This window comes from Cryptotermes secundus, unplaced genomic scaffold, assembly GCF_002891405.2.
Source record: "Cryptotermes secundus unplaced genomic scaffold, Csec_1.0 scaffold347, whole genome shotgun sequence".
NCBI classification, from domain to species: Eukaryota; Metazoa; Arthropoda; class Insecta; order Blattodea; family Kalotermitidae; genus Cryptotermes; species Cryptotermes secundus.
The window spans coordinates 35,050-42,416 of record NW_019731265.1 but is presented as its reverse complement, the minus strand read 5'-3'; positions in this window follow the sequence as shown (position 1 = coordinate 42,416).

Genomic DNA, 7,367 nt, shown 5'->3' with positions numbered 1-7,367 from the left:
ACATAGACATCAGATCATGCCACTTAGGGGCTGAAATGTCCATCAACTACAGAATGTACAAATACAAGATGACACCCTGATTTTGAACTGCCAGACATACACCGTATAGAATACAGTGGAATGCCCATTTACCATTCCTCAATTTAAGGTTGAACTTTAAAAGCTGACAGTTTCAGTAATTTTCTCAATTTAGTGCTCAAATCTGTTCTTCCCCACAGAAACATTAAATGCTGTTGGTAAAGAAAACTTAAAATTTTGCCCCATCTTTTGTATGTGTATGAAACTTTGACTCTCACATTAACCTTTTATGTCCAAAGTGCACATGTTGGTACATTGAAAGTTACATTCGTCACAGCCAAAATACACATTCATGAGCTTAAACACAGCTAGTATAAGCACACACAATCCTAAATATTTATTTTTAAATGTAGTAAAATTCAATGTACATATCTTTTTTGTTATCTGCTTGATATATATATACTATATATATATATGATTCACCCTAGCGCCATCTAACCAAATATCGCCTTTGTATGGTACTCCCCAAAACATCAGTAATGTACCAATTCAGCATGGTGCTATGCCCAGGTGACACTACATGCAACTGCCCTCAAAATCAAGTCTCAATGGCCTATGTGCTGCTGCAGCTCCTTCACATCTGTCAGCAAGCCAAATGAAATATTAAACTGTAAGGTACACCCAAGCAACAGTCGTTACTTGTCTCTCAGGGTTGCAGGGTCACATAGTGACATGGGATTAGTCATAATGAAATTACTAGACCTTATCATCATATGGCAGATCTCACTGAACACACAGGGCTTTTCTTCCATATGTTGGCCTACTCAAGGCGTGATGTAACCTCAGAGATGTTTCAGGCAGATACTGTTATTTGGGATTCTAAGAGATTCAGATAATGGTGTATTATTCTGAGCTTCTTGACTTTTTCCATCATTTAGTGTTCTGAAACAGACTGAGATTAGGTCTCTCCAATAAACCCAGCTGAGGTGGTGCCTCCCTCCCCTTTCACCTGAAGATGTAAACAGAAACTTGTCCTTCCAGGAAAGAGAACAATGGAGAAAGTCCAGAAACTCTGTGATCTTGAGTATTACTATCTGTGGTATGTGAAAACCAAATGGCAGGATATACCGAAACAGAATTTGAAATTAGGAGGAAAGAAAATCAACTTTTATTATTATTTCAAGCTGAGTGGGAATTATGACAACATGGTCATATTGAACACTGACTCAGATCTGTTTTATGAAAGAAACATTTGAGGACTTGAATGGACATTCTCCCACGTTGAGGTACAATAATGTCTTTATAGAGACAGCATACTGGATCTGTACACACAAGTGTGATCACTATCTGGAGTGCAATGATGTACACTGAAAGGATCCATAGAGACATCTTCAGTATAAAAAGTTAACAATACAGGGTCACAAACTGTTCAGGTAATAAACTAATTTTTGGACCAAACTGAACTTCATTATTTGGAGGGGGGGCGGGTTCACAGCCTCCCAGGGCAAAAGCCATATTTTAATTTTACACATATTAGAATAGAACATTTTGAATTTCCCACTTCTACATGTCTGGTGGTCATATTTTAACCTGGAGGTTACAGTATTGTTTAGAGAGTAGTGGCCAAGAAATGGAGGTAAATACACTGGAAGGATGAATCAATTATGTAGCCAGGGAAGAAGTGGTGATGGAAGACATGGACTACGCAAAGCTAAAGAATAAGGATAACAAACGAAAGACGAGGGATGCATGAGAAACAAGGTCTTGTGTTCATTATTCAGAGAAGTTTTCTGGGGTCTCTTGGATACACACGACCAGTGGTTTCCAGATAGCGTCTGTTCTTCGCAAATAGGTGTGCAGTTTTGTGTTGCTGTGCATCTATTTTCTTTCCTAGTTCAAATCACTGTACTTGATTCTTGGGTCTCTGCAGGGTAGCAATGTATGCCTCAGAACTGATGGGTGTTCCTTTCTCTGTAATGGGAACCAGAATCACCATATCATGTTCCAGAAAACAGCTGTCAACACCTTTCCTACTGAGGAAGCTGCTGTGAACTTGCATGGAGAGTTNTGACAAGGTCTCTGATGCCAAGACCATGGCTACTACTTGACTCATCACAAAAGGTTCTACCAATCTCACGTCTCTTACTCAGCGATCAACTGTGTGCTTCTATCAACAGCGGCACCAGACGTTAGTCAACATTTGCAAAAATTTCCCCTTAAGTTTTTGATAGCAGTTTCTTATGAGGTTTCTATCAGACAACTTTCTGATGGCTGATGACATCACGCAAAACATTTTGAAACTTCACTAGCCAATGTGGGAAGTTCAAAACTACTGTATGCCAAATTTCAGCCCTTTGTGACCATTTTCGGTGGGGGGGGGAAACAGTGAGTGCCTCATGTACCTTGCAAGGTTTAAGTTAAACCTCACGTAATGAGCTGTTAACTACTTATCTTCAATATGGTGACTGCTGACATATATTTGCCCAAGCCTATAAACTCAACTCCTCCAAGATGGGAAGAAAGAAAAAAGAACATTATCAAATGCATTGCTAAATAAAAACAAAAATAAACATGCACATTCAACTTAATAAAGAAAAAGAACCAATACACTTCCTGGGAGTCAAATGCAAATAATTAAAGTATTCAAGAATGAGCTGTAAGACCAACCATTACCATTAGGAATATACGTGGGTAGGCTGAAAAGTAATGCACACATGCTTGTAGAGCGCGAACAAAAACAAATAGCAAGATCGGGCAAAAAGTACATTAAAGTACAATTCTTAAGTTTCAGAAGCATATATTTATTTTTCAACATAGTCACCGTTAAGGCTAACACATTTCTCCCAACGTGTAACAAATTTTTTCATTCCGTCACCGAAAAATTCTTCCGACTTTTCTCAAATCCAGGACTTAACAGCTGCCTTCACCTCATCGTCCGAGGTGTAATGATTACCCTTGAGGTCTCTCTTGAGTAGAGGAAAAAAATAAAAATTGCAAGGCGCAAGATCGGGGGAATAAGGAGGGTGTGGAATCGGTTAAAACTTCAGGTTTCGCAGAGCCTCTTCAGTTGCGCGCGAGGTGTGTGGACAAGCATTGTCATGTTGCAAGATTATTGGCGTCAGGCTGCCTCTAACACAACAAACTCGATGCTGGAGGTGTTTTAGAGTCTGTATGTACTGAGAAGAATTTACCGTTGCCCCTCTTTCCAGAAAATCGGTCACATAAACTTGGTGAGCATCCAAAAACACAGTCCAAAGAAGTTTTTTGGTGGATGGTTGTGTTTTGAACTTTTCGCCTGAGGAGAAGACGGATGTCGATATTCAGCGCTCTGTCTTTTCTCTTCCGGGTCGTAACGATGGACCCATGACTCGTCCCCCGTCACAATATTCAAAAGAAAGTAGTCTCCTTCGTCACGGTAGTGCTGCAAAAGTTGCTCGCAGCATTCCAATCGACGCTGTTTGTTCTCGTCTGTGAGACGGTGTGGTACCCATCGTGCACAGATTTTACGGTATCCCAACTGTTCAATAATGAAGCCGACACATTCCTTGGATATTCCAATATGGTTTGCCATACGCTTTTGAGCGATTCGCTGGTCATTTTGAATCAAATCGTAGACGACTTTGCGATGATTATCGTCTGTGGCACTGATCGGACATCCGCTGCGTGTTTCATCAACAATTATGGCTTTTCCAGGCTCGCAACCATGAAATTTTATTACCCACCGATTTAAAGTAGACCCATCAACAGCATCGTCACCATAAACAGCCTTTAAATGACGATGAATCTCAGTAGGAGTCACTTTTTCAGCAGTTAAAAATTCGATAACAGCACGCTGTTTAACTCGCGTTGACATAGCACTAGAACACGTCTCCATACTTCCGCTTCTCGAAATACACTGGATGAATGCAACGACCTCAAACCTGCGCATGCGTATTGAGGGGGATTGTTACTTCCACATGCCACCTGGCGCGCTCCTGAAGTTCATTTCGTTCGCGCTCTACAAGCATGTGTGCATTACTTTTCAGCCTACCTACTTATTATAGACCACTGTAGGTCATGGTGCAAGGGCCGAGAAGGCCCACCCCTTATACATTCACTCATTCATTCATTCGGAATATATTGTGATACAGTGATACATAGCTCCCCTACTGTAAACGTGTAGACTACTGAAGACAGAGTGAGCTGATTTGCGCATAGGGTTATAAATCGTGAAACCCCGCAACAGTGGTAACAGATTAATGCAATTAGGGTTATAAAGTGTGAAACCCCGTAACATTGTTATCATTAATTGTAGCAGTTATTTGTAGGTTGTTGAATAAACCAATTAACAATCTAAATGGCGTATTCAGTAACATAACACGTTACACTGGTGTCAGAAGTGGATTTGAACTTACACACGTGACCGGCGAGATTCGATCTCAAGACACGTGACAATTTGGTGTCAGAATTTTTAAGAACTTAAACACGCCTGACAAATAATTGAATTATTGTGCATCGAGTATTCGACTGCTACAACATGGACATGGAAAAGATGATGGAACGCCTGTTGTTCGCCCAGGAGCAATTTGCGGCCAGACTGGAAGCCGATTGGAAGGGCGACAGGAGGAAAGAGAAGGAAGAGATGGAGGAAGAGAGGAGGAAAGAGAAGGAAGAGAGGGAGGAAGACAGGAGGAAAGAGAAGGAAGAGAGAGAGGAAAGTAGGAGGAAAGACAGAGAAGATATCCTGGCGATACTAGACGCCGATGGAAAGGCCTGGCGAGAACAGATGGCCGCCTGGATGGTAAAGACTGCCGCGGACACAAAACCTGCGGCGGCATGACAAGAAGAGGTCCCCTTAGTGATACCGGTCGGAGTGACGATGGCCTACCAAGAAACGGAGACACGTCCAGAAGATGAAAAGCCGGCTTCAGTGCACAGGAAACCTGAGGCGGCAGAACTACTAGAGGTACCCGTACAAGACGCCGAAGTAATGCCGGTCAGAGAACCGAAGAAGAAAAGGCGCAGGGACCGAAATCGACGAAATAAGAAGAGTCTGACACGGGAAAATTGCGGACCCCAGAATAAACTGGCCATCGTCAGCAGGAAGGTGTCCCGCCGTGCAATAGTGTCATGGCGCCGGAGAAACATCTTCAGGAAATCTTGGACCCGAGGAGATCATGCGTCCCGGATAAAGTTGGCTGCCATCTGTAGGAAGATATCCCGTTGCGCGACAGTGGCATGACGTTGGAGAAATGACTTCAAGAAGGAAACTCCCCAGGGAACCTTCGGATGCCAGTGGAAAGGAGGACCGCCAGCCGAGCAGGGACGGCAGAAGAATTGGACCAGAAACCATTCTACGAGAGGAACCCAGAAAGGATGGACTCCCAGATGGACACAACTGGTGCGCCTGGAAGGCACCAAGGAAACCAAGTATCGAGACTTTGAGGATCAGCTACGGCTTGGAAGCAAGTGGGAATTTAACAAGACCCACAGGAGGGACAAAGGGATTGGAAATCGCAAAGCGAACTTTCACATCTGTCCCATTACAGAGAAGTAAATTCTGGACACTGTGGAGGGGTCAACCGCCTCCAAAGCGAAAAGAGGAAGGGCACAGAACAGGAGCCGGTAAAATAGAAGAACTGGCCTCCCCAGAGAGGGTGAATGTGCCACAGAATGAAAGTGATGGATGAATGGGACACAACTGGATCTTCTGGCGAGCTGAAAGGAAACCGCTCGAGACGAGTTGGTCTTAAGAAGGGAGCGGTTGTAACGGCCGGAGAACAGATGCTGCAAGAACAGCCTCCAAAGCAAAGGAACGGGGACGCACTGTTAGGCTATTCGGGACGAACAGCCTTAAGGAGGGAGCAGTGTGACATGTTGTGCAACGAAGGAACTCTACCTCCCCAGCGGCACGTGGCGGTAACGTAGCGCCCGCGTAATAGGCGAGTCATCACCCCGCCACTCTCCCCGCGGTGACGTCACAAGAGGAGCCAAAGTGAGCCAAGCCCCTGCAACCTGGTAGCTATGCAACGCGGGTCAACAGCGGTGACGTAACAGGATGACGTGGCACTCATTACGCAACAGGCAAGCACTGCGGCTATATAAGTGAGCTGCACAGCGGCTGCGGGTCAGTTGTTATGTGGCTACGGCAGAGTTCAATAGTAGTCGAGCGAGTGTGTTATCAACAGTTTTCCAGTCAGCCGACTACAGTTGGAGTATAGCAGCCGTCACGGAAAGAAGAACCGGACGTGTGTGTGATTGTGTAATTGGGAGTGTGTGATACAGTGATACATAGCTCCCCTACTGTAAACGTGTAGACTACTGAAGGCAGAGTGAGCTGATTTGCGCATAGGGTTATAAATCGTGAAACCCCGCAACAGTGGTAACAGATTAATGCGATTAGGGTTATAAAGTGTGAAACCCCGTAACACTGTTATCATTAATGGTAGCCGTTATTTGTAGGTTGTTGAAGAAACCAATTAACAATCTCTACAGCGTCTTCAGCAAGTAAACACGTGGGCTTGTGGGCTTTAACTGCACATTGACAAGGCATGCAATTCAAACACCACACTTAAATTACCAGTGACTTATTTTACGGATACATGTCTTCAATTCTTTCACTATTCATCTCGCTCATGTCCTTGGAATATTAATATTAGTTTTTGGCTGCTAAGAACACAAGCTACCTACCATCAGCACCCTTAACTTCTACCACAGAGGCCAACCGTGCACATCCTATCTTAATTATGGTGCCCAATTTGCGACTACAGAACCACATGCAGTGAATTGTCCCAGCAAATTTGGGACCATTGTTGGGTCTAAGTAGACCAAGGCCAACAAGCGGTCATAGGAAATGACGTCTCAAATAATGAGGTAGGAGGATATCGATTGCAAATTGCACTCTATCTGTGCAACTGTGAGGAAGTCTAACATTACTACATGCAGCGAACGGTAACACAAGACTGGAGACTATTTGGGCTAAGCAGAGTCAGGGAAATTACAATTTCACCAAACTGTGTTATGTTACTGTCAGAATAACAATTCTCTCCCAACAGACAGCCTTTTCTAAGCAAGAAATAACGACAAAGGAAAGGTAATAATAAAACAGTAAGAAGAGCACTATATTCTCAGATATAACGCCCTGTAGTCCGTACGAAGATTAACAATCTCTACGGCATATTCAGTAACATAACACGTTACAATATTAAAACAATTTGTCATGAAGATACAATGAAGGTAAATACTGAAAGTGGTAGTTATGAACTATGTTGTAAGTGATCCCCCAAACTGTGTAAATCATAAACTGGCATATCAATGAATCTGAAACATGCTTCATTCTGGAACAATTAATTGGACATATGGGAATATTA